At 23.8% G+C, this 10978-nt stretch overlaps 1 long non-coding RNA gene across 1 annotated transcript; it reads right to left on the bottom strand.

The window, feature by feature from the left end:
* Nucleotides 1-1235: 1235 nt before the first annotated feature.
* Nucleotides 1236-8626, bottom strand: LOC136079993 (uncharacterized). The gene is made up of 3 exons (XR_010638365.1): nt 8549-8626; nt 3347-3396; nt 1236-1374 (listed from the first exon to the last, which is right to left on the bottom strand). It is a non-coding gene; the product is annotated as an uncharacterized LOC136079993 (long non-coding RNA).
* Between the last annotated feature and the right edge of the window lie 2352 nt (nt 8627-10978).

Here is a 10978-nt window from a genome sequence, read left to right as displayed (position 1 = left end):
GTTAAGTTTTGGAAAGCATGATTTCGTTGAAAAAATTTTTTGATAAGTTGTACAGATTTTATTTTTTTATTTTAACTTATTTTAAATTTGTTTTTCAGAAGGTAAAAACTTAAACAGCATCTTATTTCAAAGTTTTACTTCTTTTTACTCTCTTCTTCTATTAAAATATGGTAGTAACTTGAAATAGGTCACTTAAAGGAAGATTTTCAGATATTCGAACTTTCGGTTATTCAAAATAAATTCTAATTCCCCTAGGAGGTTCGAATAACCGGGAGTTCACTGTATACTAAAATGTATAAAAATATAATGACACCCTCAATAAAACTTTGTTTAATATAAAATTGATACTATTAAAGAAGCACGAAGATAAGAGGGCAGTATATTGATGCAATACTAAGTTTCAAACAGAAGACCAAGAAAATCAAAACAGAAGATCAAGAAAATAAAAATAAAAAGACAATAGATAAATAATTTTTATAGTCTAAAACGAAAAAATCAGCAAAAATCTAGTTTTAAAAATCTGTAAATATTTAGGCGGTAAGTAAATATTCAGGTGGTATTAGTTTTTTAATTAGCAGATAATTATTAATGGCGGTAAATATTGTACTCAAGTACAAATGTTAAATAAATCATTACAAATAATGTAACTTAACAAAATAAAAATAAAACATATTAAATACTGCATTTAAAAACAATTCATTCAAATATTGTTCCGTTAGGAGATGAATTGCAATGTATACAAAGTATAAAATGTTTTCGGATCGTTACATTTTTTTAAAATCCAAACTTTAGTCGAGATAAACTAAGATTAAAAACGCCAATCAAAAAATAAAATATTTTCGAATCGTTACATATTTTCAAAAAAACAATTTTTAGCAGTTTCGCCGAGATTAACTACGTTTAAAAGCATCAATCAAAAAATCACTTAGAGTATCCATTTCACTATTTGTATCCATAAATCGTCTGTCAGCTTTCGGAAAAAAAGTCCTTCCGCGTTACCTAAACGTTCAACAAAATTACAGAAAAACGAAATTAAAACAGTATTTAATCGTGTGCGAAGAAGAATTTATGAATATTATATTATATAATATTATTTACAACATCCTAAATAATAATATTTAGCCTTAATACTTTTACCTAACCATTGATATGTCCCAAGAGTATAAATTTGTTCATAATCGCCTTTCAAATTTTTTACGTATGTTGAATCAAGTTTGTTGGAAACCATGACTAAAAATTGCTGATTGGTTATTGCCAACCATTTCTTGTAGTAATTATAGAACATCAAATACGTTTTTCTATTCCTATGAACCGCGTAAAGTTCTTTTGTTACGGAGTGACGACCGAGAACGGAACCAATTCGAATATCCATGGCTAAAATTAGTATTAGCGATGAAATTTCAAATCTCAGCTGAAATTTTTTCAATAAAATTTTCTTTCTGTATAATATTTTCATACTTCATCATTTTAATTCACTGTAATAGCCTCAAATAATATAAAAGCAACATAATTTTAATATAAAAAGTTTAATGGTTTAAAGAATTCGAATTGAAAATCAAAAATGAGAGGCCCAAGGTTCTATGCCAGCTCTAAGCATATTTCCATCCTTGGTTAGTTAGAAAGCATAAACTTCTTAGTAAAGAGCTCTTCACCGGAGCTCACAAAAAACACCGGTTTTGTGGCAAACACCGGTGTTTTTTAAAGCACCTTAATAACCAGAATAAAAAAATAAATGCAAAGTCTCTTTTTAAAAAACCTCTCAAGATACAATAAATTATTTTCGGATGATGGGAAAGTGTGATTTAATTTGTACAATTTTTAAAAAATGAATTTATTGCTAACACCGTTGAAATAGAAAGCAAAGAAGAAAGTAAAACAAAGTTGATAAAAAACTGTAACTGTATGAGTCAAGAAACCATAAAAACGAAAGAGAATAAGTATAAATGTTTGAAGATAAAAAATAAAAGTTTTTTGAGTCTGAGGCAACAATAAAATCAAAAAAACTAACTCTGGTTAGTGGAGCAAGTATTGATAACTGCTTAACCAACGAACATGGTAGCATATGTCGAAAGAATTGCAGCTTACGATGACTGGACAGAGCCTCAAGCTTTGCCGCTATTTATTTATTAACATTATATTTATATAGGATAAACACTTTCAGTTATACAAACTTTTATCAACATATGTTCTGTTAAAACAAAGAACATATAAAAATAACGAAAAGTGCAAAAATTAGTAAAATTAATGTTGCTTCAAAACAAGTGATTATTAAATATATATCTATGAAATGTGACTTGAGGAGTATTTCTAATGTCTAATGGTAATTCGTTAAAAAGTTTGGCCCCTGCAAAGAAAAAAGATTTTTTTTGTCATTTCGGGTTTTATTTTCAGAATATTCAACAATAAGCCTTGTCTGATACGTATCTTATGTTGAATGGTTTTGAAGTAATTAGCGAAAATTTCATAAAGCTTATTATTTAAAGAGCAGGTCCAACAACACTTACAATACAATTTTTGACCTAGTCTGGAAAAGAGAAAGCCTCATTAGAAGAACCAGCCCAAAAATGGCATACAACATATCACCATACAACAACAGATAAGAGATTTATAGAGGTAAAAAAATGAAATTATTTGTTAAAAATAGCAAACACAATTAGGATAAGCAACTATAGCTGATGCTAAGGTTGTAACATTTTTACTGTAACTGTTTAGGCTAAAAAACTGTGCCTTAATGATTTTTAATTATAAAATTTTATTAAAATCATTTAATCATTACTCATTAACAACAAATAAATAAAAATTTTATCAGAACAACTTAGTGATCAGCATTTAGTTGTGACTTTCTGAAAAATAAAATTTTATCAGAACAACTTAGTGACCAGTATTTAGTTGTTACATTCTGAAATAAAATTTTTTATATGAACAAATTAGTGACCAGCATTTACTTGTGACTTTCTGAAATAAAGTCTTTTATCAGAACAACTTAGAGATCAGCATTTAGTTCAAAATTTTTTTTTAATAGATAAAAATGAAATGCGTTCACAAGAAGAAACAGATAGAAATTGATGGAGTAACATGCAAGCACGAGTTGAAACATATTTAAAATGATGATTACTATAATAAACATTTCATTTTTTAACAAAAATAATTTAAAAACAGTTTTACTGGTATTATTTAATACTCTACATTCAATAATATATTAACTCTATTTATTTAAATCTCTTCTAAAACAAAAAAGTTCAAAGAAATTTCTCATAATAAAATTGAAATAATAAAAATTGATAAAACTATTGATATTTGCTTTCTTAGCCTTAAATAAGTCATATATAATAACAATAAAAATCACCTGTCCATAAATATCCTTCATCATCCGAGAAATAACAAACAGGTTTTGTACTAAAGTATATTGTAAATATTTGATGAGGTGACTATAGAAAGGAATGACATAGAGCAAAACTTGTGTTGTATTATATTGTATAATTTAGTAATCAAAAAAAACTAATTTTAACAACTGAAATGAAATTTTTGAATCAAAAACTCTTGCTAAACAATCTGTTTATAAATCGATGAATTGAATTATTGGCAAAATAAGGGCAAGACCATGCCTTTCTAACCAAAAAGCGCTATATTGTTATGACATAGTTGACCTGCAAAGTTAAAGCATCAGGGTTGGCTAACTAAAATAAATCGGTCATAAAGTCATCCTTTATGACTTTGTTGTTATTGAGTTTAAATAACCTTTAAATTGTTTAAAGTATAAGTAAAAAAGAGAGTAAAAGTAAATCAATTGAAATTAGAAAATAGTAGTAAAAAATAAAATAAGAAACTAATAGTGGTAATTGAAATAAAAGACAAGTAGTAGTAATTGAAATAAGAAACTAGTAGTAGTAATTGAAATATTAAACTAGTAGTAGTAAATGAAATAAGAAATTATTAGTAGAAATTGAAATAAGAAGTTAGTAGTAGTAATTGAAATAAGAAATTAGTAGTAGTAAATATTATAAGAAATTAGTAGTAGTAATAAAAAAAAAGAAACTAGTAGTAATAATTGAAATAAGAAATTAGTAGAAGTAAATAAAATAAGAAACTAGAAGTAGTAACTGAAACAAGAAACTAGTAGTAGTAATTTAAATAAGAAATTAGTAGTAGTAAACGAAATAAGAAACTAGTAGTAGTAAAGAAAATAAGAAATTAGTAGTAATTGAAATATAAAACTAGTAGTATTAATTGAAATAAGAAACTAGTAGTAGTAAATGAAAAAAGAAACTAGTAGTAGTAATTAAAATAAGAAATTAGTAGTAGTAAATAAAATTAGAAACTAGTAGTAGTAATTTAAATAAGAAATTAGTAGTAGTAAATGAAATAAGAAACTAGTAGTAGTAATTGAAATAAAAAATTAGTAGTAGTAATTGAAATAAGAAACTAGTAGTAGTAAATGAAAAACGAAACTAGTAGTAGTAATTGAAATAAGAAACTAGTTGTAGTAATTGAAATATTAAACTAGTAGTTGTAATTGAAATAAGAAATTTGAAGTAGTAAATTTTATATGAAATTAGTAGTAGTAATTAAAAAAAGAAATTAGTAGTAGAAAATGAAATAAGAAACTAGTAGTAGTAATAAAAATAACAAACTAGTAGTAGTAAATGAAATAAGAAACTAGTAGTAGTATTTGAAATAAGAAGCTAGTAGTAGTAATTGAAATACGAAATTAGTGGTAGTAAATGAAATAAGAAACTAGTTGTAGTAATTGAAATAAGAAATTAGTAGTAGTAAATGATATAAGAAACTAATAGTAGTAATTGAAATAAGAAATTAGTAGTAGTAAATGAAATAAGAAACTAGTTGTAGTAATTGAAATATTAAACTAGTAGTAGTAATTGAAATAAGAAATTAGTAGTAGTAAATATTATAAGAAATTAGTAGTAGTAATAAAAAAAAAGAAACTGGTAGTAATAATTGAAATAAGAAATTAGTAGTAGTAGATAAAATAAGAAACTAGAAGTAGTAACTGAAACAAGAAACTAGTAGTAGTAAATGAAATTAGAAACTAGTAGTAGTAATTTAAATAAGAAATTAGTAGTAGTAAATGAAATAAGAAACTAGTAGTAGTAAAGAAAATAAGAAATTAGTAGTAATTGAAATATAAAACTAGTAGTATTAATTGAAATAAGAAACTAGTAGTAGTAAATGAAAAAAGAAACTAGTAGTAGTAATTAAAATAAGAAATTAGTAGTAGTAAATAAAATTAGAAACTAGTAGTAGTAATTTAAATAAGAAATTAGTAGTAGTAAATGAAATAAGAAACTAGTAGTAGTAATTGAAATAAAAAATTAGTAGTAGTAATTGAAATAAGAAACTAGTAGTAGTAAATGAAAAAAGAAACTAGTAGTAGTAATTGAAATAAGAAACTAGTTGTAGTAATTGAAATATTAAACTAGTAGTTGTAATTGAAATAAGAAATTTGAAGTAGTAAATTTTATATGAAATTAGTAGTAGTAATTAAAAAAAGAAATTAGTAGTAGAAAATGAAATAAGAAACTAGTAGTAGTAATAAAAATAACAAACTAGTAGTAGTAAATGAAATAAGAAACTAGTAGTAGTATTTGAAATAAGAAGCTAGTAGTAGTAATTGAAATACGAAATTAGTGGTAGTAAATGAAATAAGAAACTAGTTGTAGTAATTGAAATAAGAAATTAGTAGTAGTAAATGATATAAGAAACTAATAGTAGTAATTGAAATAAGAAATTAGTAGTAGTAAATGAAATAAGAAACTAGTTGTAGTAATTGAAATATTAAACTAGTAGTAGTAATTGAAATAAGAAATTAGTAGTAGTAAATATTATAAGAAATTAGTAGTAGTAATAAAAAAAAAGAAACTGGTAGTAATAATTGAAATAAGAAATTAGTAGTAGTAGATAAAATAAGAAACTAGAAGTAGTAACTGAAACAAGAAACTAGTAGTAGTAAATGAAATTAGAAACTAGTAGTAGTAATTTAAATAAGAAATTAGTAGTAGTAAATGAAATAAGAAACTAGTAGTAGTAAAGAAAATAAGAAATTAGTAGTAATTGAAATATAAAACTAGTAGTATTAATTGAAATAAGAAACTAGAAGTAGTAAATGAAAAAGGAAACTAGTAGTAGTAATTGAAATAAGAAATTAGTAGTAGTAAATAAAATTAGAAACTAGTAGTAGTAATTGAAATAAGAAATTAGTAGTCGTAAATGAAATAAGAAACTAGTAGTAGTAAATGAAATAAGAAATTATTAGTAGAAATTGAAATAAGAAGTTAGTAGTAGTAATTGAAATAAGAAATTAGTAGTAGTAAATATTATAAGAAATTAGTAGTAGTAATAAAAAAAAAGAAACTAGTAGTAATAATTGAAATAAGAAATTAGTAGTAGTAAATAAAATAAGAAACTAGAAGTAGTAACTGAAACAAGAAACTAGTAGTAGTAAATGAAATTAGAAACTAGTAGTAGTAATTTAAATAAGAAATTAGTAGTAGTAAATGAACAAAGAAACTACTAGTAGTAAAGAAAATAAGAATATAGTAGTAATTGAAATATAAAACTAGTAGTATTAATTGAAATAAGAAACTAGTAGTAGAAAATGAAAAAAGAAACTAGTAGTAGTAATTGAAATAAGAAATTAGTAGTAGTAAATAAAATTAGAAACTAGTAGTAATAATTTAAATAAGAAATTAGTAGTAGTAAATGAAATAAGAAACTAGTAGTAGTAATTGAAATAAGAAATTAGTAGTAGTAATTGAAATAAGAAACTAGTAGTAGTAATTGAAATAAGAAACTAGTTGTAGTAATTGAAATATTAAACTAGTAGTAGTAATTGAAATAAGAAATTAGTAGTAGTAAATATTATAAGAAATTAGTAGTAGTAATAAAAAAAAAGAAACTGGTAGTAATAATTGAAATAAGAAATTAGTAGTAGTAAATAAAATAAGAAACTAGAAGTAGTAACTGAAACAAGAAACTAGTAGTAGTAAATGAAATTAGAAACTAGTAGTAGTAATTTAAATAAGAAATTAGTAGTAGTAAACGAAATAAGAAACTAGTAGTAGTAAAGAAAATAAGAAATTAGTAGTAATTGAAATATAAAACTAGTAGTATTAATTGAAATAAGAAACTAGTAGTAGTAAATGAAAAAAGAAACTAGTAGTAGTAATTGAAATAAGAAATTAGTAGTAGTAAATAAAATTAGAAACTAGTAGTAGTAATTTAAATAAGAAATTAGTAGTAGTAAATGAAATAAGAAACTAGTAGTAGTAATTGAAATAAAAAATTAGTAGTAGTAATTGAAATAAGAAACTAGTAGTAGTAAATGAAAAAAGAAACTAGTAGTAGTAATTGAAATAAGAAACTAGTTGTAGTAATTGAAATATTAAACTAGTAGTTGTAATTGAAATAAGAAATTTGAAGTAGTAAATTTTATAAGAAATTAGTAGTAGTAATTAAAAAAAGAAATTAGTAGTAGAAAATGAAATAAGAAACTAGTAGTAGTAATAAAAATAACAAACTAGTAGTAGTAAATGAAATAAGAAACTAGTAGTAGTATTTGAAATAAGAAGCTAGTAGTAGTAATTGAAATACGAAATTAGTGGTAGTAAATGAAATAAGAAACTAGTTGTAGTAATTGAAATAAGAAATTAGTAGTAGTAAATGATATAAGAAACTAGTAGTAGTAATTGAAATAAGAAATTAGTAGTAGTAAATGAAATAAGAAACTAGTTGTAGTAATTGAAATAAAAAGCTGGTAGTAGTAATAGAAATAACAAACTAGTAGTAGTAAATGAAATAAGAAACTAGAAGTAGTAATTGAAATAAGAAACTAGTAGTAGTAAATGAAAAAAGAAACTAGTAGTAGTAATTGAAATAAGAAATTAGTAGTAGTAATTTAAATAAGAAACTAGTAGTATTAATTGAAATAAGAAATTAGTAGTAGTAAATGAAATAAGAAACTAGTAGTAGTAATTGAAATAAGAAAGTAGTAGTAGTAATTGAAATAAGAAATTAGTAGTATTAATTGAAATAAGAAATTAGTAGTAGTAAATGAAATAAGAAACTAGTAGTAGTAATTGAAATAAGAAATTAGTAGTAGTAATTGAAATAAGAAATTAGTAGTAGTAAATGAAATAAGAAAGTAGTAGTAGTAATTGAAATAAAAAACTAGTAGTAATTGAAATAAGAAACTAGTAGTAGTAATTGAAATAATAAACTAGTAGCAGTAGTTGAAAAAAGAAACTTGTAGTAGTAATTGAAATAAGAAATTATTAGTAGTAATTGAAATAAGAAATTAGTAGTTAGTTAAAAAGTTATTAACCTGAAATAGACAGCTATATAAGATTTAATTAAAGAACTAGTTTTTGCCAAAACACACCTATTTATTTAGTACTAGGACAATTATATTTTGACACTTTAATTTTTTTTTTAACAATACTCAGAAATTAAACTAAATTACATTTAACTCTAGATATAAACTAACCTTTAAATATTTTTTTATAAATACAATTTTAAATTAATAATACTATACCTAGGGTAATGATGACTCATACATACATATATATGATTATTATATGGATCCCAATATATTCCTCTCCCATAACTTTCTATATATTAAAACAAACAAATAAGTTATAAAAAAAGGACACTAAAATATCGGAACAAATTTAACAGTATTCAAAAAACAATTATAGATATATAAAAAAAACCTTTAAGAAATTGTTGATTTTGACTGACTGGTACTTTTGGATTGTTGAAACATTCAACTTGTTTTTGAAATGTTCTAGTTATTCTCTTACGGTTTTCTGTTTCAACATGGAGTGATAACATCAGTGGAATTTCTAATGTAAATACACCAGAGATTGGACACAATGAGTTGTTTTAAGTTGCAGTAAAATTGTAATCAAATGAATCCGAATAAGTAAAATTTCCGTTGTACTAAATTTAACAAAATATTAAATAATTAAAGAAAATAAATATATAAAAAACTCAATTAAAGCAACCATTAAAAATTATAAGAATCAATTAATTGTTTATTTATTTACTGTATTAATATTAGCACTTTTTTAGCTGGTTTATTGTTGTAAGGTTTAACCAGTTTTAATTTTTTTTTTTATACATCCATTCTGCATACAAAATTTAACGATGAATAGTCAAGTCTAGTTCAAGATAGTACAAAAAATATTTTATCAACTTGTTGCTCTCACGTTTGGGGAAGGGTGCGGAAATTTTGGGGCTTTTTTGTTCCTAGGCTCCAATTATTGCAATTTTTGCAAAGCATTCCTTTTTAACATTAGTATAAACATGTAAAAGTTTGAAATATGCTACATGTCTGGAAGTAATCTCAAAGACCAAAAAATGTTAAATCCACTCTAAGTATGTTTATATATTATATATGTAATAACATACTTTTTAATGAACAGTTAATTATTTATTTGAAACAAATTTTTCAAAATAAAAATTAAAGCTAAATCTCAGGTGAAAACTTAAGTGCCAAAAATAAATGACATAATTATGTGATTATAAAAGACATAAACATGAGATTTACTGTCTGCCACAAGATAAATTATCTTTAAGCAAAAGCTTTATTTTTATCCACAATCATTTTATGTTTATTTTCATCTTAATTTTTTTATAAACATTTTGTTAAATAATACTTGTTATAATTTTATTTTTCATCAGTATTTTATGAAGATTTTATTTGTTTTATATACTTTTATATATCTTTAGTTGTTTTAAATATTTATCTTCAAATAAATAGAACAGTGCCCCTCTATTAATTTTTAGTTTTCTCTGGACAACTGTCAAAATAATTTTAAAACAAATTTTTCTTAACTTACTTCTTTCTAACACTTCTTTAAAAATCTCAAAATTTCAAGCTCATGTTATTTCTTACCTGCTTTCAATGCATTTTAGGATCAATAACTATTTGGCATATAGAAAAAAATCCAGAGGTTTTTATAGTATATAATAATCCAGAGGCTTTTATAGTATAATAGTAAAAATCTCAGTTGGAAAGTCAGAAGCAAAAATGTTGCTTTTTATATTTATGCAAACAAGGAACATGCATTAGAATCATCATTAGGTTATCACGATGAGGTTACCATGATGAGATCATCATGATGACATCATTATGGTATAACTCTAAGTTACCATGTAACTTCCAAAAATGACATAACTTCCAGTAATTATACAACTTCCATTACTAAAAGCATAATCTAATTTATTTTAATCTCATCCTTAATAAAGCATAAAAAAAAAACTTACTGAATACTTAATTCGATTGATTTGAATCCGAATAAAACGTTGAATAACACTGTCAGATATTAATGTAAAAAATGGTGGCAAGAAGTATTCAAACTCCAAACTAACGTTTGATGGTTTTATGAATGTTGGATAAATTTGTAAGTTTAGTGTCAAATTTCTGAAAAAAGAGTCAAAAAGTTGAATTGAAATTCAAAGAAGTTAAAAAACACAAAAACTTATTTTATTTTGATGTTTGTTTATAAAATTCAATTCAAAAATTAGGAAAAAATGCTAATAAAAATTTTAATACTTTTATTTATATTTTAAAATATAAATAAAAGTATTTAAATATTTTTTTAGAACATTTAGACCATTCCAAAATGTATTGAATCTTTCAATTGTTAGAGGAACTTTATTAGTGGTGTAGAGGTAAAGTGCTTGCTTCATAAGCAAGAAGTTCTGCAAATGATCCTCACCATGTGCTAGTAGAGCATTTACTTATTCCTCCGCACAGCTTTGTTTGTCAAAACTCATTTTTCTGAGTTAAAGGGTTGAACGAGGCTTGTAACAAGAGGCTTGCAACAAGAGGCATGCAGCAATAGTTAAACAATAATAAAAATAAAAACAAGTACCTCGACTTGACTGTAGTGGTCCCCTTGGCTTTGGGGAGGTGAATATAGTAAAAAATATAATAAAAATAATAAACAAAATTCAA

Source organism: Hydra vulgaris, chromosome 05 (assembly GCF_038396675.1).
Source record: "Hydra vulgaris chromosome 05, alternate assembly HydraT2T_AEP".
Lineage (NCBI taxonomy): Eukaryota > Metazoa > Cnidaria > Hydrozoa > Anthoathecata > Hydridae > Hydra > Hydra vulgaris.
This window is presented reverse-complemented; position numbering and strand designations above follow the sequence as displayed.